This window comes from Geotrypetes seraphini, chromosome 10, assembly GCF_902459505.1.
Source record: "Geotrypetes seraphini chromosome 10, aGeoSer1.1, whole genome shotgun sequence".
NCBI classification, from domain to species: domain Eukaryota; kingdom Metazoa; phylum Chordata; class Amphibia; order Gymnophiona; family Dermophiidae; genus Geotrypetes; species Geotrypetes seraphini.
This window is the reverse complement of record NC_047093.1, coordinates 68,791,921-68,815,310: the sequence shown is the minus strand read 5'-3', so window position 1 is coordinate 68,815,310 and position 23,390 is coordinate 68,791,921. Positions and strand designations below refer to the sequence as shown.

Here is a 23,390-nt window from a genome sequence, read left to right as displayed (position 1 = left end):
GCAACACAGCAGAAAGAGGCAAATGAGATATCAAAAATCAACCAAACTGTTACTAGAGTTGTTGAAGAGGGTTCATTGACAAAATCGCACGAGACAACGGCGCGCCGACAACTGAGCGCAAGGTTGACGGTGCGCAGAAGAAAAGCACTATTTTAAAGGGTTCCGATGGGGGGTGTTGGTGGGGAACCCCCCTATTTTACTTAACAGACATCGCGCTGGCGTTGTGGGGGGTTTGGGGGGTTGTAACCCCCCTCATTATACTTGAAACCAAACTTTTTGCCTGTTTTTTAGGGAAAAAGTTCAGTTTTAAGTATAATGTGGGGGGTTACAACCCCCCAAACCCCCCACAACGCCAGCGCAATGTCTGTTAAGTAAAGTGGGGACACCCCCCATCGGAGCCCTTTAAAATAGTGCTTTTCTTTGGCGCGCCGTCAACTTTGCGCTCAGTTGTCTGCGCACCGTTGTCTCGCGCGATTTTGTCCCGTCACCGTTGAAGAGTATGATCTTCTACCAACTCCTGTTCTAAGACATTCTCTAATTCTTTTGGAATTCCTCAAGGATCGATTCTATCACCACCACTGTTTAATATTTATCTTGCTCCTTTACTGACTCTATGCCAATCCATCGGCCTAACAGCTTTTGCTTATGCTGATGATGTTCAAATCATTTATCCTATCGATACTGCAAATGACTCTGAAATAGATGAAATAAATAAGAAGTTAACTATAAACGAATGGCTAAGGGAAAATATGCTTTCCCTTAGTATCTCTAAAACAAACTGTCTCCTCTTTCCTTGGAAAGATGGTTTACAGTTAAACTCTCCCATCTGCATTGATAACATTGCTATTAACCAGGTTAATTCAGTTAAAATCTTAGGTGTAATTATTGACTCTAAGCTCACTTTCAATGCTCAAATAGGTACTGTAGTTAGAAACTGTTTCCATACATTAAGAATGATCAGAGCACTATCTAGTTTCCTAGATCCTCAGTCATTAAATATATTAATTCAATCACTTGTAATGGCGAAAATTGATTACTGAAATCCTCTATAATAAAACCCTAAATGCCATGCGCACTTACGATGCCGTGATCCCTGCCACCGTGATGAGTGCTTCCATGCTGCACATGCACACTGCCTGCCTTCTGCTCCTATCTCTGATGCCGGCTGACTTCCTGCGCTGCCAATGCCGGGACGCCTCTTCTCACCCCCTGACCAGCAAATGCAGCAGCCGCAGGGCATTTGCTAGGCTGGCCCTTTTGATAATGTGAGGTGGGCCGGCCTAGCAAAAGCCCCGAGGCTGTCCGGGCTAGTGGATGCTGGACATGTGGAGCAGGGAAAGGAGAAGGGGTACTATTAGACAGGGGGAGCAGGGAAGGGGTGCTGCTTGACAGGGGGGAGGTAAAATGAAGAGAGAAGGGCTGCTTCTGGACAGGGGGAGCAGTGAAAGGGGTGGTGGTGGACAGCCGAGGAAAGAGAGAAACAGAAAGAAAGAAAGACAGACAGACAGCGGCCAAGGAGAGAGAGAGAGAGAGAGAGAGAGAAAGAAAGAAAGAGAGACACACACATATATTCTAGCACCCGTTAATGTAACGGGCTTAAAGACTAGCCCTTATATAAGGGTTTATTACAGAAAGAGATCTGACGTCTTCAACTCATTCAAAATGTAGCTATTAAGGTTATTACAGGATCTAAAAAAATACGATCACGTTACTCCGTTGTTGATAAAGGCACACTGGCTTCCTGTTTCTCACAGAATAACATATAAACTCGCCCTGATAATATTTAAAACATATAAAACGAATGAACCATTTCTAGATAAATTGATTATTCCTCATGAACCATCTAGGACACTTAAGGCTCCTTTTACTAAACTGCGATAGGGCATTAACGCGCGGAATAGTGCGCGTGCTAGATGCTAACGCCAGCATTGAGCTGGCGTTAGTTCTAGCCGCATAGCACGGGTTTAGCGCACGCTATCGCAGCTTAGTAAAAGGAGCCCTTAGATCCTCAAATCAATATCTTCTTTTTGTACCCTCGTTGAAAATAATTGGCACTCGCCGTATACCAATATTTTCTGTAACAGCCCCCACAATCTGGAATTCTCTACCTCTACACATTAGATCCGAAACTAATTTAGAGAAATTCAAAGGCACCTTAAAATGTTTTTTATTCAAAGATGCCTTTGAATAAAGATACTCTTTCTGCTTAAAGATATCTAGTGACGCCAAGTACCCTTTACGTATCTCCTACTCGCCTTGTCCTGTCTCTCTTTTTTTTTTTTTTAACAGAATCTTAGCAGCACAAAATGTGCCTTCCCCTTCCTTTTTTTTGTTTGTTCCTTATATGTTTCTTTTTTTAACTTTATTGTACTTCCTTCCTCCTTTCCATGTATAATCTGTATGGTTTGTCTTTAGTTTGAAGATATCTGTGTTTTAAACCACAGTTCTTCAACTGCCGGTAAATTCCTGCTGGTCCACGCAGGACCGACGAGATCAACATCCCCAATTTCCTGCCGGTCCATGCAGGACCGGCAAGATCGACAAGCTGTAGTCTGTGCAGGGCCAGAGAGATAATGGGGAGTCTCAGACAGTGTGCTTTCTCCCCTCCCAGTGGCTCTCCTTACTTACCAGCGCAGCGATTCAGGAAGGAAGCCTTGGGGCTTTTGCCGAGTCGCGGCCGCCTCTGATGATGCAATTTCCGCTTTCCTCAGAGGCGGTGCAACCCAATAAAGGACCCGAGGCTGCCTTCCTGAATCGCTGAGCTGGCAAGTAAGGAGAGTTGCTGGGAGGGGAGAAAGCCACTGTTAGAGGCTGGGAAGCTGTTGGGCATGGAAAAAAACAAGCTGCTACTGGACTTGGAGAGGGATAAGGAGAGATGCTGCTGGGAGGGGAGGAGGGAAAGGAGTCTGGGAAGCTGCTGGGCAAGGGAAAAAAAGGACAGCTGCTACTGAACCTGGAGAGGGAGGAGAGATGCTGCTGGGAGGGGAGGAGGGAAAGGAGTCTGGGAAGCTGCTGGGCAAGGGAAAAAAAGGGACAGATGCTACTGGACCTGGAGAGGGAGAAGGAGAGATGCTGCTGGGAGGGGAGGAGGAAAAGGAATCTGGGAAGCTGCTGGACCTGAAGGGAGAGAGAAGGAGAGATGCTGCTGGGAGGGGAGGAGGGAAAGGAGTTTGGGAAGCTGCTGGGCAAGGGGGGAAAAAAGGGACAGCTGCTACTAGACCTGGAAGGAGAGAGAAGGAGAGATGCTGCTGGGAGGGGAGGAGGGAAAGGGAAGGGAAGAGAGTTACTGCTGGACAGGGGGAGGAGGGAAGGGACAAGAATAAAGGAAGGAAACAGCTGGAAGGGAGATTAGAGGAGGGGAAGGGGAGAGACAGGAATGAGATGGGAAGGGGGTCAGCAGAGAAATTCAGATGGACAAAGATGCTAGATCTGGTGTAGGAGAGAGAAAAATGAAGAGAGCAGTGAAGCTGGAATGAATCATGTAAAAAGAAGAGAGGGGCATAGGCTGGATGGAAAGGGGAGAGGGGCATAGAAAGAAGACAAATACCATATGGAAGGGGGAGAGGTCAGATAGTAGATGGAAGGGACAGATGCTGGAGACAGAGAGACGCTGGAAGGAAGAGTGTGAAAAGAAAATGAAAGCAGAAACTAGAGACAATAAAAGGTAGAAACAAATAATTTTATTTCTATTTTGTGATTAGAATATATCAGATTTGAAATATATATCCTGCTAGAGCTGGTGTTAGACATAACTGGGGACTGCAAAGTCCAGGCAGTGGCTTAGGGCTCTCCCTGACCAGGGGGCAGTTGCCCTAGTTGCACTCCCCTAACCCTATTCCTGCTGTGTGTGACTGCGGTATTCTGTTAGCATGATATTTCTGTGTAGCATTCTGTAATAATTTGGCTTATTCAGTTTTCTTGATAGTAAAGGGGATATATGTGAAGGAGAGGGGAGACAGGGGTTTTGTTGATCCTTGCTCTGTATTATTTGTATTTATAAAATGACAATTGTACAGAATATTGTTTCTTTTTATACTTTAATAAAATACGTTCAGTATAAAATCATAACTGAGGCTTGTGTGGATGGGATCAGATGGTTTGCGAGGACCGAGCTCGTGGAGATGGGGCGGAAACGGGGTTTTTAAATTTCAGTCCTAGTAGTTTGTCCACAAAATAATTTTTTTTTCCGCCGGTCCATAGGTGTAAAAAGGTTGAAGAACACTGTTTTAAACTATTGTACCCCTATTTTTATCAATATTGTGCTTTCGCCTAGAATTTTGATAGGCGTGTTATCAAATTTTAAATAAACTATGAAACTACTTTATTGTGTCAAATGATAAAAAAGTCACTTAAAATTAATAAGGTTTATAACATAATGTTCATCTTGATAAGAGTTAAAATTTGGTCTAGGACATACCTAGATTGCCCTAACTAGGAACCCAGTTTCGGCATACATAGATGCCTTCATCAGGGGATGAATGGACACTGCTGTGGATGATAACAGCATAAGTCAGCAGGCAAAATATAAACAATCTTAGCATGGGACAGCGTTTGTAATGGTAAAAGCATGCTGTTATCATCCACAGCAGTGTCCATTCATCCCCTGACGAAGGCATCTACAGATGCCAAAACTGGGTTCCTAGTTGGAACAATCTAGGTGTGTCCTAGACCAAGTTAACTCTTATCAAGATGGACATTATGGGCTCCTTTTACAAAGGTGCGTTAGGGCCTTAACGCACGGAATAGCACTTGCGCTAGACCTTAACGCCAGCATTGAACTGGCGTTAGTTCTAGAAGCATAGCGTGGGTTTAGTGCACGCTAAAATCCTGCGTGTGCTAAAAACGCTAGCGCACCTTAGTAAAAGGAGCCCTATGTTATAGACCTTATTAATTTTAAGTGACTTTTTTTTTTATCAGTTGACACAATAAAGTAACGGTTGATTTTTGACATATCATTTGCCTCTTTCTGCTGTGTTGCTGTATTATTTTGGAGGCAAAATTCTTCTTTCTCCTTCTTGTTTACTGAATTAATAATAGAATTCCCAGTTTATAATCCAAGTAAAATGTTTCACATGCGTCTGGTTCTGGTATTAGTTCATGTCTCCAAACAAATAGAAATCCCCATAGCAACGTATTAGTTTGGTCAATACTAAAGGTTCAGAATTTCCTTTTAGGAGAAAACAATTGGACTGATAGTAGTAATAATAACCTCCAGATTGTCTAGTTCTTTTTTTTTTTTCCTTTGCCGTTTGCTCACCAAGGGTCCTTAATTTGGACGCAAGTATTTGTTCCATCTGCTGTTATAGTTTTAGTAGAAGACTACTGTCAGACCTAAAGATGCCAGAGAGTGTGTCATCTCCAGCAAAAGAACGTCAGCAAGGTTCTAGTTTCCCATCACTCTCTTGAAATTTTTGCAGTAAAAGTACTGATGCATATTCCGATGGAAAAAAAAGCACCATTCATGGCTAAAAGACACACAAGCATAGCATTTTAACAGAATAAAGGAATCACGGATATAAATATTGGTCTAGGAGTGCCAAAGGATGAAACCTGAGAAAGTGTGCTTAAAGAAAGCTGAGTGCTGTAGGTGTCAAGGAACTAGAACAATGCAGGGAAGTGACCGTTGGAAAAATGTCTGTTGTGGGACAGGTTTGAGACATAGAGCAGTACAGTGTTGCCATTTGGCTCCAGGTTTTCAGAAGAGGTTGATCTATTCCTGCTTTTTTTTTTATCCTGTTGATTGCATGGACTTTCATGCCTGCTTTTCTTAGTGAAATCAATATGTAAAAAGAGTTAGAACCTTCATGCATGCAGGAGGGTAAAAACCAGAGCTAGATCAACCATGCAACAACAAAAAATAGAACAGTAATGCTATCATGACTTCAAATCTGGTTTCTGTTCATTGTGCTTCTTCCTACCCTGCCATGTACTGTCGCAGATTGTATTGCTCATCATATAATGTTCTATCATACCAAGTCCCCCCGGTGATATAATGCATAGCCTTCACTGCTATTCATGGTCCCACCATGCTATGTCTGACCATGCCATGTTTCCTCATACAATGTTTGCCACATTTTGTCATATGGTCACCATTCTTATCATACTTTACCACACTATACTGTAAGTTGTATTTTTCCATACTATTTTTCCAATGCTATGTTTGCCACACAGTGTTTTCTGTGCTATGTTTTGTCATGCCACACTTGTTTTTTGGCCATGTCATGTCATACTAGGTGAGCCATGCTTTGTAATACTATGTTTGCCATTCTATGTTTTGCCACATCATGTTCACCATGCCATGTTTTGTAATATTATATTTTACCATGCTTGATTAACTATGTTTACCATTTTTGTCTGACAGTGTTTTGCTATGCTATTTTTTACCATGCTATGTTTGCAATATGCTTTATTATGTATGTAAACTTGTAACGCGTTCTGAGCTCTTCTGGGAGGACGGAATATAAAACTCTAAATGGGCCAATTGGCCTTTATTTGCTATCATGTTTCTATAAACCTATTCAAGGGCATATTCTATAAATGATGTCCCAATTGTAAGTGGCGGTAGGTGTCCTACCGCTGTCTAACTAGCCAATCAGGATGCTCATTTTCTTAAAAAAAAATAAAAAAAGGAGGCAAGCCACCTGCACTGTAGGCATCTTATCGCAGGTGCAGGGAGACGCATTGGGATACTTAAGCTTGCCCAAGGATTGGCTTGGGCGTGATTTTGCTTGGACGTGGCCTTGGGTGAGCTTAAACAGCCCTAGATGTCTCCCTAGGGCTGCAGTAGATGCCTGAAATTTAGGGCAGCAAAATGCCCTGCCACAATCAGCTGAGTGGCTGTGGCAGAGAACCCCACTCCTACAAAGTCCCCCAGGAGGGGGGATGTCAACTCCCACCTGCCCCTGAACTCTTTCTGAAGCGGCAGGGCAGGAGGTATGCCTACTCCCTCTTGCCCCCGAACCCCCAAACCCTTTTTGAAGTGGCTGGGATGCCTACTCCCTCCAGCCACCATTGGAGAGGTCTTAGGTATCTGGTCAATCGTAGTCTTAGACCACTCCCATTGCGTCCCAGAATGCACAAGACTCCGGTTGACACAGGTGCCTAAGGCCCATCCCATGGGATGGGCCTTAGACATCTGAGCTAATCAGAGCCTTAAAGGCCCCTTCCCCAGTGCATCCCAGAATGCATTGGGAAGGGGAAGGTCGCCATTTTGAAGTGGTGGGCTGGTCGGCCAGAAGATGTGAGCATCCCTCCAGCTGGACTTTCAAATACAAGGTGCTGGGTGTTGGGGGGTAGAATTAGGGGTGTGGGATGTCAGGTGGAGGGAGTTTATTCATGGGGATTGGGAGTTTGGGGGGAGTTCAGGGGGGTTGTGGCAGGAGGGAGTGGGCATCCCTCCTGCCGGTCTTCAGTGGGTGCGACAGGGGATCGGAGGCAGGAGAGAGTGAGCATCCCTTCTGCCCATTTGCTTCAGAAAGGGTTCAGAGGTTTGGGTGCAGGAAGGAGTGGCCATCTCTTTTGCCCAGCCGCTTCAGAAAGGCTTTATGGGTTCGGCGGCAGGAAGGCTTATTCATCCCTTCTGCCCGATTGCTTTGTGTTGGGGGGGGTCAGGGGTTTGGAGGCTGGAGGGAGTGGGCCTGAAAGCTTTGGGGGGGGGGGGGGGTTCACGGGTTCGGTGGCAGGAGGGAGTGGGCATCCCTCCTGCAAGGGGACTTCATGGGGCCGGGGGGGGGGGGAACCCTGTCATGGCCGCTCAGCTGATCACAGCAGAGAGATTTCCTTGCCACGATCAGCTGATGTCAACGGATCCCTTGGAAATTCTCTAACCGTCACCTGTGACATGGGCACTGTTTAGAGCAGTGTTTTTCAACCTTTTTTGGGCAAAGGCACACTTGTTTCATGAAAAAAATCACGAGGCACACCACCATTAGAAAATGTTAAAAAATTTAACTCTGTGCCTATATTGACTATATATAAAGTAATTCTCTTGAATAGGAATCAAATAAACACAAAGAAAATATTTTATAATGCTGCCACCGCCAACAACACCGTTGGCGGCGGTGGCACTCAAGTGGCTAAAGAGCCGCAGTTTGCCGGCCTAGGGACAACACTGGAGGGTGGCCAGCTGTGCACCCCCTTGGGACGTAAACCCGGGGTGGGGCAGACCGCCCCCCCCCACCCTGGTATGCCACTATCTGTACCTCACTCCCTCCCTATGACCAAAAATTCTCCTTTCTTCTATTCCCCGTGTACACAACCATCTCTTTCCCTCCCTTCCTCTCTCCAAAGTCCATGCCTTCTGTGTCCAAACACTCATTCCCTCCCCCACCTCAGCATCTTTCCCTCCCTTCCTCTCTCCCAAGTCCATTTCTTCTGTGTCCAAAAACGCATTCCCTCCCCCACCTCAGCATCTCTTTCCCTCCCTTCCTCTCTCCCAAGTCCATTTCTTCTGTGTCCAAAAACGCATTCCCTCCCCCACCTCAGCATCTCTTTCCCTCCCTTCCTCTCTCCCAAGTTCATGCCTTGTGTCCAAAACGCACTTCCTCCCCCCTTTTGTGTTCCGTGTTTGCCTACCAGCCCATCTTTGCAACTTTCTCAGCAAAACGAAGCTCAAGCCGCGAGGCTTGTCTTCTGCTTCCTGCCTGACCTGCCGCACACAAATAGCCGAACGGAAGTATTCTCCGACGTCAGCGCTGACGTCGGAGGGCAGGCTTTGCTTAAGCCCTCCCTCCGACGTCAGCGCTGACATCGGGGAACGCTTGCGATCGGCTATATGTTAGCTGCAGGGCAGGCAGGAACAGAAGACGAGCCTCGCGGCTCGAGATGTATTGAACTCCGCGGGTCCCCCGTCCAGCTCTCTCCTGTCCACGTGGGGCGGACCGCCCCTCTCCCTAGACTGGTGGTACTGCCCTGATGGCGGCCCTGACCGTACGGCACACCAGGCAACATCTCGCGGCACACTAGTGTGCCGCGGAACTGCGGTTGAAAAACACTGATTTAGAGAATCAGGGTGGTTAAGTGGGGTTAGGCATCTGTTCCTTAGGGCAAATGCGATTCTGTATAGGATGCCGATGTGCGATTCTCAACCGCTTCTTAGGCAGCTGCTGAGACCAGTGTCCTATACAGAATCTGATCCTCCAGTCTCCACAATTAGGTGTGTAACCACTGAGGGTTACTGCTGAATAAAAGTGAACTTCTTTTAGAAATTGAGCTCCTTTGTCTAAATAGTAAAATTCAGTGGGGTTCATGAAAAGGAAAATTAAAAAGGGTGAGGGTTATTACATTCTAGGAAGAGGAGGATAAAAAAAATCCCAGAGTGGCAGGGTAGAAAATGGCTGTAGAACTAGGTTAAAGACAAGTTGTCAAAGGCACACTAAAAGCATTGCAAATGGGCACTTTTTGCTGAGTGGATGGCTGGGTTGTATATGTGAGTGGGGGATTGTATGAATAGTAACTTGGTAGGAAGACATATTTAAGTGTGTGGAGTGCATGGGAGTGGACTGTTTGTGTTTTTGGGGCATGTGTATATACTGCATGAATATAGGCTAATATGTGGAGTAGATGTTTGTGAGTTAGTACTGTCTATGAGTTTATGGTGTTTTGGTTGATTGGTGGTGCATGCTTTCACACTCAAATTGTGCTCTTGTGCTTTTCTCTGGCTCTCCCTTCCCCTCCACATCTTATTAACATCATCCCAACATCTTCTCCTCTTCCTAACATCTTCTCATAAGGCTTCACTGTACAACCGAGGCCTGATCACCATGAGTTCTTTTCCTTGATCTTTGTTAATACATGGAAAGGGAAATCAGATCTTGTTGCCTATTCTCTTAATTAAGAACTTAAGAGTTGCCATACTGGGACAGACCGAAGGTCTATCAAGCACAACATCCTGTTTCTAACAGTGACCAACCCAAGTCCCCAGGTACCTAGCTGGATCCTAAGTGGTAAAACAGATTTTATGCTGCTTATCCTAGGAATAAATTTGATTGTGCTTGATCAGAAAATAATTATTTTAAAGTCCATTCTGGGGTCACTCAAAGCCACTAATTGCATAAAGCTCTGTTTTTCTTAAAATATGCTGCTATTTTTGCTTAAAGGAACAAATTTCTTGGTTATATAGCTATAACTACTCTGCACCACTGACTGTGTTTGATCCCAGCTGGGGTGTGTGAGCTTGCTTCCCCCCCCCCCGTCATCTTGTAGGTCGCTGGTGGCTTTAAAAATCTCAGCAGGAGCAGTTCTTACCATCTATTCTGCACCACTGACTGTGTTTGATCCCAGCTGGGGCGTGTAAGTGACGGGATAATCATGCGCCAGACACCAGCGCGCCGACAAGCCAGCGCTAACAATTCGGCACAAGAAAGAAGTGCGCCGCGGGAAAACTTTATTTTAAAGAGCTCTGACAGGGGGTTTGGGGGGAACCCCCCCACTGTACTGCATCGTGTTTGCGCTGCCGTTGGAGGTGTGTGTGGGGGGTGCAACCCCCCACATTATAGAGAAAACTGAACTTTTCCCGAAAAAAATTGGAAAAAGTTCTGTTTTCTCCATAATGCAGGGTTTCAACCCCCCAAACCTCCCCCCCCCAACAGCAGCGCAAACACTATGCAGTAAAGTGTGTGTGTGGGGGGGATTCCTCACTCACATCCCGCTTCGGAGCTCTTTAAAATGAAGTTTTTCCGTGGCGCACTTCTTTCTTGCGCCGAATTGTCAGTGCTGGATTGTCAGCGCGCTGGTGTCTCGCGTGCGACAGACTATGAACCAGTGTGTGAGTTTGTTCGGCTCCCCCTCTGTCTTCTTGTAGGTCACTGGTGGCTTTAAAAATCTCAGCGGAAGCGGTTCTTACTATCTGCTCTGCACCACTGACTGTGTTTGATCCCAGCTGGGGCATGTGAGCTTGCACCGTAGGTCGCTGGTGGCTTAAAAGGCTGTGCCAAATGGTGCTCTGCCGTTTGGCGCACCTTCTAAGCGGCCTTTGAGGGAAGCCTGAGCGGTAAACAAAGAAACTAGGTATTAAGCCATGTATCCTGGCATTTGCAGCACAAATAATTAGGTGCTGATTTATATCAGAGATCGATCTGTGATTTACTATTAGCACAGATTATTAAGGCATTGTTTTGTGGTAGGTATTGAGCTGTATCAGGCACTGAGCTATGTATTCTGATTTTCTAATATTGTCTCAGTATTATTCATGAGGTATTGATTTGTACTTTATTTTAACTTATTTTAATATTAGTTTTTAGATTCAGCTTTGCAGGTCACTGGACTAGATAAGTTATTGTCTATTTGTGGTGGGCTTTTAAACTTTAGAGCAGGGGTGTCAAAGTCCCTCCTCGAGGGCCGTAATCCAGTCGGGTTTTCAGGATTTCTCCAATGAATATGCATTGAAAGCAGTGCATGCACATAGATCTCATGCATATTCATTGGGGAAATCCTGAAAACCCGACTGGATTCCGGCCCTCGAGGACCGACTTTGACACCTGTGCTTTAGAGTTATGGAGTCAATGCTATGGGTATTATGTTTACTTCTTATCTCAAATTTCAATTTAACATACTCAACTACCATTTCTCTTTCCAACCCACTGGAACACTGTTTGAGAAATAACATCTGTTTAGGTCAGAGAATTCCAGTAGTTGTTGGAAATAGAAAAAAATTACCGTAGAAGATTAGCATTTGGAAGGAATCAGAATGCACTTAAGTCTGTCTTGCTGTCTAATAATAATAATAATTCAGATCTGTACAGTGAATTTTATTATAATGCCAGATCTGTGTGCAATAAGCAACAGATTATTAAGGATTTATTTTTAGACACTGATCCTGATCTAATGTTTATCACTGAGACATGGATTGATCAGAGGGATCTTTTTATTCAAAATGAGCTTTGTCCACAAGGTTTACATAGTATTTTTACCTCTAGGAGTGGGGGATTGGGACTGATTTTCAGGTCATTTTTTAATGTTTCTCTTGCAGATAAAGCCTGCCATCCTGAACTCGAATATAGTATCATTTAAGGATGAGTGTTATTAAGGATAATGTCATTTAAGGATGAGTTATCACAGGACTCTTTAGGAATACTGTTGTTATACCGCCCCCCCTGTACCTTGGAAGGATTCTATAGAATTGATCTCCCAACACTATAACAGAAGCTCTGTTGAAGTACCCGAGGTTGTTGATTATTGGAGATATTAACCTATACTTAGATGACACTACAAACAAATATACCTTAGATTTTGTTTCACTTCTGAACTCTCTTAATTTATCGCTACCTACAAAAGCCATTACACATGAAAAGGGTCACATGTTAGATTTTATCAGTTTTACGGATTTTATGTACCAACAAACTGGGCTACATGAGGTTCATTGGCGGAGGGTTCCCTGGTCGGATCACTTTCTTGAGGAATTCTGTCTTCCAATCTTTATGTCCTCTATTAATGATTATGCACAGCAGAAACGAACTGTAATTATTAAGAAAAAGATCTGTTCTAACCTTTTCTGGTCCAATTTATTAAAAGCATTACCATGTATTTCTCCTGATAAATCGTCAGAAAATATATGGAAGGGAACATCTGAAAATATCTTTCAAGTCTTAACCCCATTAAGACTTCATTTCCATTCGTTTCCCCACCGGCTAGAGGATGCAAATATAAGAGATACCATCAACAACTTCTATCGTATCAAGCAGCCTTATGGGGCAAAGACTTAGAAAAACTAATTACACACACAAACAACTATGGTGAATTTAGAAAACACCTAAAAACATTCCTGTTCTCGAAATACCTAGGTAACGATTCAGGACAATAGCCCCCTTCGTAATCCCACCCAGATCTGATCTTGCAAACTGTTAACCTCCGATCTCTAACTATGATTGCTCCATTCAATTTATGGAATTTCTCTAATTCATTGTAAATCGCACGGAACTTCACGGTCCTGCAGTATATAAACTGTTGCTATTATTATCACTGTTGTTACTATCAGATGTTCTCAGCTATACTCTGTAAGTTGCTGTCTGTACAGTTTCTCTTCGTTGTGAACCGCCTAGAAGTCGCAAGATTGTTGGCGGTATACAAGAATAAAGTTATTATTATTATTATTAACTACTAAATCAGTGAGTTATGCTCGGAAGGCACTCTGGTATACATCATATCATTGTGAGCTAAAACAGGGTGCAGGAAATTGGAACGGAAATGGAAAAAAACAACAACATAGAATCTGATAAACGGATTTAGAGAGTTACAGTAGCATCAAGAAATTTAGGGCTCCTTTTACGAAGCCGCAGTAGCGGCTTCAACGCGCGTGACTTTTCATCACGCGCTAACTCCCACGCTAGCCAAAAAACTACCGCCTGCTCAAGAGGAGGTGGTAGTGGCTAGCGTGGCCGGCGGTTTAGCGCACGCTATTACGCGCGTTAAACTGTTACCGTGGCTTCGTAAAAGGAGTCCATAATCTAGAGATTAAGACCGCAAGAAAAAATTATTATGGCATTAAGATAACCGGTTCAGATAATCAAAGTAACGCCCTCTTTAAAATTTGGCGCTCACTAACCTCAGAGAGTGTAAGATTAAAGCAAAACTGTATTCTAACTGCAGAGGATTTAGCAAAAATTTTTAACAATAAAATTGCACTTATTAGAGACACTTTTCCTGCTCTAAACCCTGACGATTTTCTTTTAAGCCCTAACGGGCAAATGATAACTTCAGTGGATCATTTTTGGAATAGTTTTGATTCAGTTTCAGAAACAGTCTTAACATTGTGTGAAAAATTGAAAAAGTATAGTTGTAAATTGGATCCTTTTCCTTCTTATCTTTTTGGGGGTATTTCCTCACAGGCTATTACATGGCTGACCTCAGTATTAAATCATTTTCTTGAAGACGGTCATTTCTCGTTGGGTATGGGGAACATAATCCTGACACCCCTATTGAAAAGTACCGATTTGGACCCTTCAGTTCCCTCCCATTACTGTCCATTCGCAAATATACCCTTTTGACAAAAATGATGGAATCTATTATTTCTAGCCAACTTTCCAACTATTTAGAGAAATTCTCCATTTTGTTACCATTCCAACACAGGTTTAGACCAAATTTTAGTACAGAAGCCCTCTTAGTGTCATTAATTTCAAAGATTCAAAATTTACAGATGTAAAATAAATATGCAGTTTGATTTGTCAGCTGTGTTTGATGTTGTCCATCATGATATCTTGATCCATATGTTATCAAATATTGGCTTAAATCAGTGGTTCCCAAACCCTGTCCTGGGGAACCCCCAGCCAGTTGGGTTTTCAAGATATCCCTAATGAATATGCATGAGAGAGATTTGCATACCTGTCGCTTCCATTATATGCAAATCTCTCTCATGCATATTCATTAGGGATATCTTGAAAACCCGACTGGCTGGTGGTCCCCCAGGACAGGGTTTGGGAACCACTGGCTTAAATCAAGTAGTTCTGAATTGGTTTAGTAAATTCCTATCACTGCAATCCTACGAGGTATATTCAGAGGGTGAATCATCCTCTGCATGGAAACCAAGCCATGGTTCCCCTTTGTTGCTGATTCTGTTTAATAACTATATGACCTCATTGAAAAAGTTTTGTCTCACAACTGTAGAGACTATATTCATCTACGCAGAAGATATTTTTATTTTACTGGAAGTTGATCCCTATCTCAGTAATCTAGTTTCAAATATAGACTGTTGTATTTCTGACCTTCAAATGTGGACGTTGTCCATTCAAATGAAATTGAACGCTGCCAGAACTAAATTGGGCCAAGATTGGAAAATCTCCCTGTCTCTGTTACACTAAAAACAGATATTTCGTTACAGATAGATTTCTCTTCCAGAGTTCTGGGTATTACCCTAGACCAGGGGTAGGCAATTCCGGTCCTTGAGTATGTATGAGATGGATTTGCATACACTGCCTCCTTGAGATGCAAATATATCTCATGCATATTTATTATGGATATCCTGAAAACCTGACTTGGCTCTGGCTCTCGAAGACTGGAATTGCCTACCACTGTCCTAGTCTTATCACTCACATTTCATGAACAGATAAATTCTTTGGTAAAAAAGTGTTTTTTTAGTCTGCGCATGCTGAGAAAAGTTAGATCATTATTTTATCAAGACCACTTTTCAGTGTTGGTACAGTCTATTGTTCTTGCCCAGTTGGATTATTGTAATTCTGTTTATCTAGGTATCAAACAGGGTAGTTTAAGAAGGCTCCAGTTGATACAGAATACAGCAGCCAAACTCATCTTTGGGAAGAGAAAGTACGATCATGTCTCCCATCTATTGAGAAAGCTTCATTGGCTCCCAATCCATTTTAGGATCTAGTTTAAATGTGCATGTGTCACTTTTAAGCTTCTTTACAGAATATTTGGCCCTCTGGTTCCTTTAAGAACATAAGAAGTTGCCTCCGCTGGGTCAGACCAGAGGTCCATCGTGCCCAGCAGTCCGCACCTGCTGCAGCCCATCAGGTCCATGACCTGTTAGGTGGTCCCTGACTTTTCCTATAACCTATCTCTACTTCCATCTGTACCCCTCAATCCCCTTATCCTTCAGGAATTTATCTAAACCTTCCTTGAACCCTCGTAGCGTGCTCTGCCCTATCACAACCTCCGGGAGCACGTTCCATGTGTCCACCACCCTCTGAGTAAAGAAGAACTTCCTAGCATTTGGAAGTTCTTCTTTACTCAGAGGGTGGTGGACACATGGAACGCGCTCCCGGAGATATAAACTACTGTTTCCTTCCTTTAAAGGAATAAGATTGACAGGGAAGCTGAGTCAATCTTTTGCTTACAAACTGATAGAAACTTGGAACGAGCTTCCTAACTGTCAGATTGATAGATCAGTTACAACAATTTCGTAAAGTCCTAAAAACTTTATTATTTACACAATACCTGAACAGTATACCTAAAGATTCAACAAACTTTTAGCTTTACAACATTTTTTCCTCTTATGCCTTTAATCTTATTTTCCTGGTCTTTAATTACTTGTAAACTGAGTTGAGCTCCATTGGGAGATGACCTGGTATATAAACCGAAGACTAGATTAGATTAGATAACTTTTATGTTTTCATACTTAGCAATGATACATTGATAAAAAGACATTTTATGCAAAAAATCTACCAGTATTTTATTAAATGAACCTTCAATATCTGCACTTTATTGGGGAAAATAACAGAATTTTAACATACTTTGCTAATAGCTAAATATGTACACTTTGGTGTAGTCATCTACCAATGGTGTTCCAAACCATCAAGCATTCAATGTCTTCTTGAGATAGGATAAAGCCTGTGATGCTGCTCAACACTTTACAAAACCTGCAATCCAGTGCACACCACAGCATTTGCCTACAGAGTTTCTCTAGGAGCGTTGGTTTTTGATCATCACAGTTTAGTTTTTATCATCAAACCCAGTTTCTTCAAAGAGTTGCAAATTGCACAAGGTATCAGACTCCTGTTGCAGGCCTTATAGCTGAAACAGAAATCATGTTGTCACCTTTGGCGTTCAACTGGATGAATTTATGAAATAAAAGACTACTTTTGTTTCTTTGTCTCCTCCGCTGCTGTTGTTGTTTGCTCTTTCTCATCATGTCAGTAATGCTATGGAGAAATGAAAAGAAGAATAATCAGTTACGTTGAACTTTGCTTTAACATTTCTAATCGCATGCCCATCCCCAAAAATAAAACTCCAGTGTAGAAACAGGGAGAAATGTTAGATCATATTTTCAAAACAACACTCACTATAAAATATTATAAATAAAGAACTTCAAGTTCTTTTCATGTCTGAAGGACCATATTATCTTTAAATGTTTTATAGTGAAGAGTTGTTTTGTTAATATTTTTAATGCCACAAAGAAATATTTGATCTGCATGGAAAGAAGGAACCTTTTTTTGGCATAGATCTAATGCAGACTGACAAACCATCATTTGTCAACTTTCCATCTCTTTAATTCACTGTGCATATGCATTGACAGTGCTGCTAAAGCCATCAGTGAAATTTTACTTACTGAAAAAAAACAACGACATTGCACAGACTTTGGAACTCCTATTGCTTTTTAAATTCAGCATCAGCACGCTTTAAAGTCCTGACATGAATGAGTAAGTACGACTAAAATTCTACATTAATGAAATGTTTTTTGACGAGAAAGGACATTTTGTCCTTTCTAGTATTATTTGTGAGCTTCAAAAGATTATAACTTAATGCCTAGGAATTACCTTTGATAAATCATTAGTTCTGTCTTTTGGTGGACTTGCGAGGGATGCTAACGAAAAACAACTGTTTTATTTCTTCTCCCAAGCTGGAATAGCCATCATAATTCATCAAGCAATGACATAACCATAAGAAAAATACATATTAGCTTGTGATAATATACAATCTCAAGAGCTCACGGGACATAGGGAAACATTAGAAAATGTGCCTAAGAAATGCCTTAAAAGAATTACATTTTAAGAAGGATCAATCTTTTATTAATGTGGGGATCAAGAGGGAGGATTACCCTTGACCTAGACCATATGGTGAATATTACAGATATCTATCGTGCTGTCTCTTACATGCTACAGGAGAATGCACATAAGCACATAAGCAATGCCTCTGCCGGGTCCATCGTGCCCAGAAGTCCGCTCACGCGGCGGCCCAACAGGTCCAGAACCTGCGTAATAATCCTCTATCTATACCCCTCTATCCCCTTTTCCAACAGGAAATTGTCCAATCCTTTCTTAAACCCCAGTACCGTACTCTGCCCTATTACATCCTCTGGAAGCGCATTCCAGGTGTCCACCACCCGCTGAGTAAAGAAAAACTTCCTTACTCAGCGGGTGGTGATTGATTATTGATTATGGTTATTGATTAACAAGATTTTCACTATGTTTTTTGATGTCTGGATGCCAAGATGTTTTTTACACTGTTTAAGTGAAAATCCATGCATTTTCTCATCTTCTCATTGACCATCAATAGCCTGGGCTATTGTAGTGCTATACTCCAAAGAATTAGCATTATTGTAATTACTTCAAATAATACAACACACTGTGGTCATGTTGATCCAAGGAGCTAAGAAGTTTGATCACGTAAGTCCTTTATTGATAAATGAATCTTGGCTTCCTGTCATTTTAATACTTATTCCATGTCATTTTGCTGTGTAAAGCTTATCATTCAGTGAAAGACAATCTTGTTATACTGCATCACACAAGCTTCAAGCAAATGGTCCCCTCACCGACTCACTCTTCGGGACACATCCTAGACTTAATCTGTCTCAAAAAGATACTCTGCTGACCACTGGAACTCAGTACCCTGGTCTGATCACCATTTGATTAATTCAACCACATCTACACAACTACTCAACAGTCAACCAAGAAACAAACCCAACATAAAATATACAACAACGATACTGTCAACTTAGAGGATCTCTCCACAGATCTTGCCAACCTAGTGGAAACATTAAAAACCAAGTTTGATTCTATTGAAGAGGCTGCCGTGGACTGGCACACTGAGGTAAAAACCCTTTATGAAGGGCTAATGTCTGTCAAAGAGATTGAGTACTATCCCCGCAAATACTCCTCCCCCTGGTTTACCAAAGACCTAAGAACTAAGAAAAGAGAACTAAGGAAAGCGGAAAGGAAATTGTACAAATACAGGCTTAACAGTCGAAATGGAAGGAACTACGTAAAGAATATAAAAAAGCAACCCTAGAGGCTAAAAAGATATTCTACTCCCAACAACTATTAAAGACCCCCAATAGAATGAAAAACCTTTTTAAACTAACAAAAAAAGATGCTCACAACATCACAAGGAGACAACTAATGCCTTAACACCGAACTCAGTAGCAAAATGTTCTCAGACTACTTTGCTGAGAAAGTAGACACAATACGGTCTCACCTCAACTCTGCTGTGCTACAGACATCATCCCTCCCCAACTTAGACAAGATAATTAAATCTTCAGTGGGGAACCTAACTCCTTGAAACTGTCTCCCATGATGAAATCACCAAAATACTAGACACAACTCGCCTTGCTGGCTCAAATCTAGATGCCTATCCACCACACCTCCTGGTGGCTGTGAAAAATGTGTTTGTAGACTCCATCCTTCCTCTCAACACCTTTCTACAAACAGGCGTAGTGCCCTCAAACTGGAAGTCAGTGGTCATCAGACCGATCTTGAAAAAACCCACACTTGACCCTAATGTGCCTGGCAACTTTAGATCTGTCTCCAACCTATCCTTCGTCTCCAAGATCCTGGAAAAAAACAGTGTTAAATCAGTTACACTCTTTCATTGACAAACAAGGAGCCCTCTCCTCCTTCCAATCAGGATGGAAATTCCACAGTCCTGAAACAGTCCTTCTTCACATCATTAATGACTGCTGGAAAATCATGAATAAGGATAATGATGTCCTTGTGGTGCTGCTGGATCTCAGTGCGGCGTTCGACACTGTTGACCATCCTCTCTTCCTTACACGGCTCTCTGAAATTGGTATCTGAGATGCTGCATTATAATGCCTCCTTCCTGAATAATAGATTCCAAAGCGTACTGAAAACTTGGCTCTTTAACATGTAATTCTATTTTTCCCCTTACTCTTCCATTCTATATATAAGCTCATGTAAACCTTTTCCTTTCTCTTCTTATATTTTAAGTTCTTGTAAACCGTGCCGAGCTCCACTTCCTTGGAGATGATGCGGTATATAAACTTAAGGTTTAGTTTAGTTTAGTACTGCTCAACGGTGTGCTATCGAAACTAAAACTGATCAAATACGGTGTTCTGCAGAGAGCTCTGCTGTCCCCTCTATTATTTAGTCTCTACATTAGACCTGTCCTAGACATAGCCCATAACTATCAAATACAGATTCACTCCTTCATGGATGACATCCAACTGTACCTACCACTAGGAGAAACCTGTGACACCCAGATTGCGAAACTCCTGAACTGCCTTTCAGAAATCAAAAACTGGATGCCTGTCGTCAAATTACAACTAAACGCCTCCAAGATGGAACTCCTTTGTATCTGCAAAGAACACTGCAACTATATCTGTCCCCCTCTACAGTGGGGCTCAACTACCATAACTGCAAAAGACCAAGCACGCGGCCTAGGAATATTCCTTGACTCCAACATATCACTCTCCAATCACATCTCTCAGATGGTATCTTCCTCATTTTACTACCTGAGACAATTCTGAAAAATAAGGAACTACTTTTCTGAGTCTGACCACCCAGCTACTCTATGCCTTAGTCCTCTCCCACGTGGACTATTGCAATGCTCTATTCAATGGTTTCACGGCGAAGAACATACAATGTCGCCAGCATGTACAAAACTTGGCAATCAGACTTCTAAAGAACCTCCATCCTCACAACCCGGTCTCTGAGGCTCTATTGTCGGCTCACTGGCTGCCCATAGCCAAATGTTGTGTCTTCAAGGGCCTGATGTTAGCATTCAAGTCCTTACAGAACATGGCACCGGGCTATGTGATGGCCAAGCTTCCTCTATACGTGCCAAACAGGTTCCTCCACTCCTAGGATGAAATATGCCTCAAAACGCACCCTGGATGTGCCTTACAACTGCAAACTGCCAAACGATGATCCTACTCCCACTTTATACCGACCCTCTGAAATCGACTGTCCCCACAGATAAGATCCCTTGAAGGACCCCTCAACTTTAGGAAAGCAATAAAATCTTACCTGTTCAATTAACCCCCCAACTAATAGATTTCAAAGAAATGTATATTGATACCAGATCCTCCGTATGTGTCACATTATGATAAAAAAAACTTGTATTGCTAACTGTAACAATTTTAATCTGTAAACTATATTTTACAATTATAGGTATTAGATCCCTAGTATCTGTTGTGTTAGGACAAAATCTTATACTAGGAAAACCCCACCCAAAAACAAACTTGGACTATAACTATGGCAAATTGTAACCTGTTAACTGTATATTATGTATGTTAACCTGTAACCCGTCCTGAGCTCTTTAGGGACGATAGGATAGAAAACAAATTAAATAAATAAATATTAAACTAGAGGTCTTCTGTCGTACTTTTTTTTTGTTTCATGGATTCCACTGGCTAATTTTGTCTATCTTAATTTTGGGAGTGGCTGGGTTCATTCTTAGGATTAAGAGGAATGGGATCAAGAGCTAAGGAGCTGAATATATTGTCCTAAAAATAACCAGATAACTTATCTGGATAATGTTAAGATGACCATTTATGCAACCTGACTTGACTGGATAAATGGCATCCTCACTATCCGGTTAGAAGCTGATTTTTTTTTTATTTTAAACATAACGTCGCCCTGAGTGCTGAGTTTTCATCAAGTCCAGGAGCGGAGGATTCCCGCTCGACTCAGGTGACATTGGACAGCATTTGGCGGGTACTCCAGAAGCTAGAAGATGCGGCTACAAAATCTGCCGGTGATATCACTACAATAGTGAGTAAACTGGATGACCTTTCTACCTCGGTACACAATATTCAAATTGAAACCACTGGTAAATGGTAAATTTGAACAAAGAACTTGCTTCAGTTCAGAAGTCAACTGAAACTTTGGTTAAAGACAGACTTTTCTTCTTAAAGAAGATTGAAGTACTAGAAGATCATAGTAGGAGACTTAACCTTAGAGTTCTACATTTTCCTAAGTCTTTGACTACCACTCCACTTGATATGTTTAAAAAGTATCTTATTGAGAATTTGAAGTTTCCTGCTGAAGCAATTCCTCCTATAAATAAGGCATTTTATCTTCCAAGAAAAGTTGAATCATCTTTACCGGCTAAACAAAAAAATGATCCTCATTCTATTGATTTGAATAATTTGACAGGTATATTGGAAGCCACCCAAGAAGAAATTGAGTATCGTGGTACACTTATATTATCTCTAGTTTTTGAACAAGATCTTAATGCGATATTGAGAATTTTCTTTCGACATTCCCAGGCCCTGTTTTTGAGTCAGAGAATTTGGATTTTTCCTGATGTGACAAAAACTACTCAAGATCGGAGGAAGTTATTTCTTGCTATGAGAGAAGAAGTAAAGAGTCTGGGGGCAACCTTTTTGCTTAGTTATCCTTGTAAATATTTAATAAGATACACCGGAATTAACTATATGTTCTATACTCCTGAACATCTTCGTAGCTTTCTGAATACTAAGAAAATGCTGTAAGGGTAACAGTAATTGAAGGCCGGAAGTATACAACACGTTAAGCCATTTCTTTATAATTATTTTTTGTTTGTGAGATCTCCCTTTCTCTGAAATTTGTCTCTTTCCTATATTTGAGGTCTTACTAAGAGTTTATAATTATTCCTGGGAAAATGTTTTTCAATTTAAAAGAATTGTACTGTAAAGATTTTCCTTTGATTTTTTTATGTTAATATTGGAATTTTTTTGGTTGTTATAGGATATTCTAATTTGCTGTAACAAGTGGATACTTGTGATATTGTTTGAAAATGCATCAACAATAAAAAAAACAAAAACATAACTTACAATATATGAGAAGTACAAAATAACTATGCTGATTAAGTTGGGCAGACTAGACGGGCCATTTGGCCTTTATCTGCCATCATGTTTCTATGTTTCTAAGATTGTGAGGGGTCAGGGATCCTCCCTCCCCAGTGCTGCACATATACCTTTGGGCAGCAGGGGGAGCTAGCCCAAAGGTATAAGTGGACTCCAGATCCCAGAGGCATATTGAGAGAATGATGCAGTCCAGCTGATGCAGAAGCGTGGGACTCAGCTAGAAAGAAGGATAAAATGCCCTAGGAGGTAGTTAATCAGGAGGGTCCCAAAGGGAGAGGTCCCACGGAAGAAACCACCTCAGATAAACCTTTCTAGTTGTGGGCTAGAAAGGAGCCCGAGAAGGGAAAGTGTTTGAGAGTACCAAGGTGACAGCTGACTCTATCACACTGATGCACATGTGACTTTATAAAGAAGGCACAAAGAACCAGCTGATGCACACATTTACAGCTATACATGCACTTGTGTACTTTTATAAAGCCAAGGAACACGTTGTAACTCTTCTCCTGCCCTGCCCATATTACAACCCCAGGAACGTCCATACACAGCAGTTGTTGGTTTGGGTATGAGCACATGCTTGTACCATAGGGCAGTATTATAGAAGATATTTTCTGTCTGTGAAGAAGCCTTTATGTGTGGAAAAAGCTTTAGCAAGTGTAACTGTTGCAAAGATTTGTCCAATGAAGTCTCCCAGCTAACTGGACAAATCTTTTGATCAACTAAACATAGTATATTGAATATTAATAGCATGAGTTTAACATGCTGCTATGTAGAATCACTGCTTTTTGTATAGTATGAATGCTTGAGCTGTGGTTCTGAAATCTGTTCTTGGGGACTACAGCCAGCTAGGGGTGTGAGGCTGCCCATAATGATATGCACCTCCATTATATGCAGATCTCTCTCATGCATATTAATTAGG

General features: G+C 42.0%; 1 protein-coding gene across 1 annotated transcript in view; it reads left to right on the top strand.

Moving 5' to 3' along the window:
• Positions 1–23,390, top strand: part of RALGPS1 (Ral GEF with PH domain and SH3 binding motif 1) — a 643,064-nt gene that overhangs the window by 118,275 nt on the left and 501,399 nt on the right.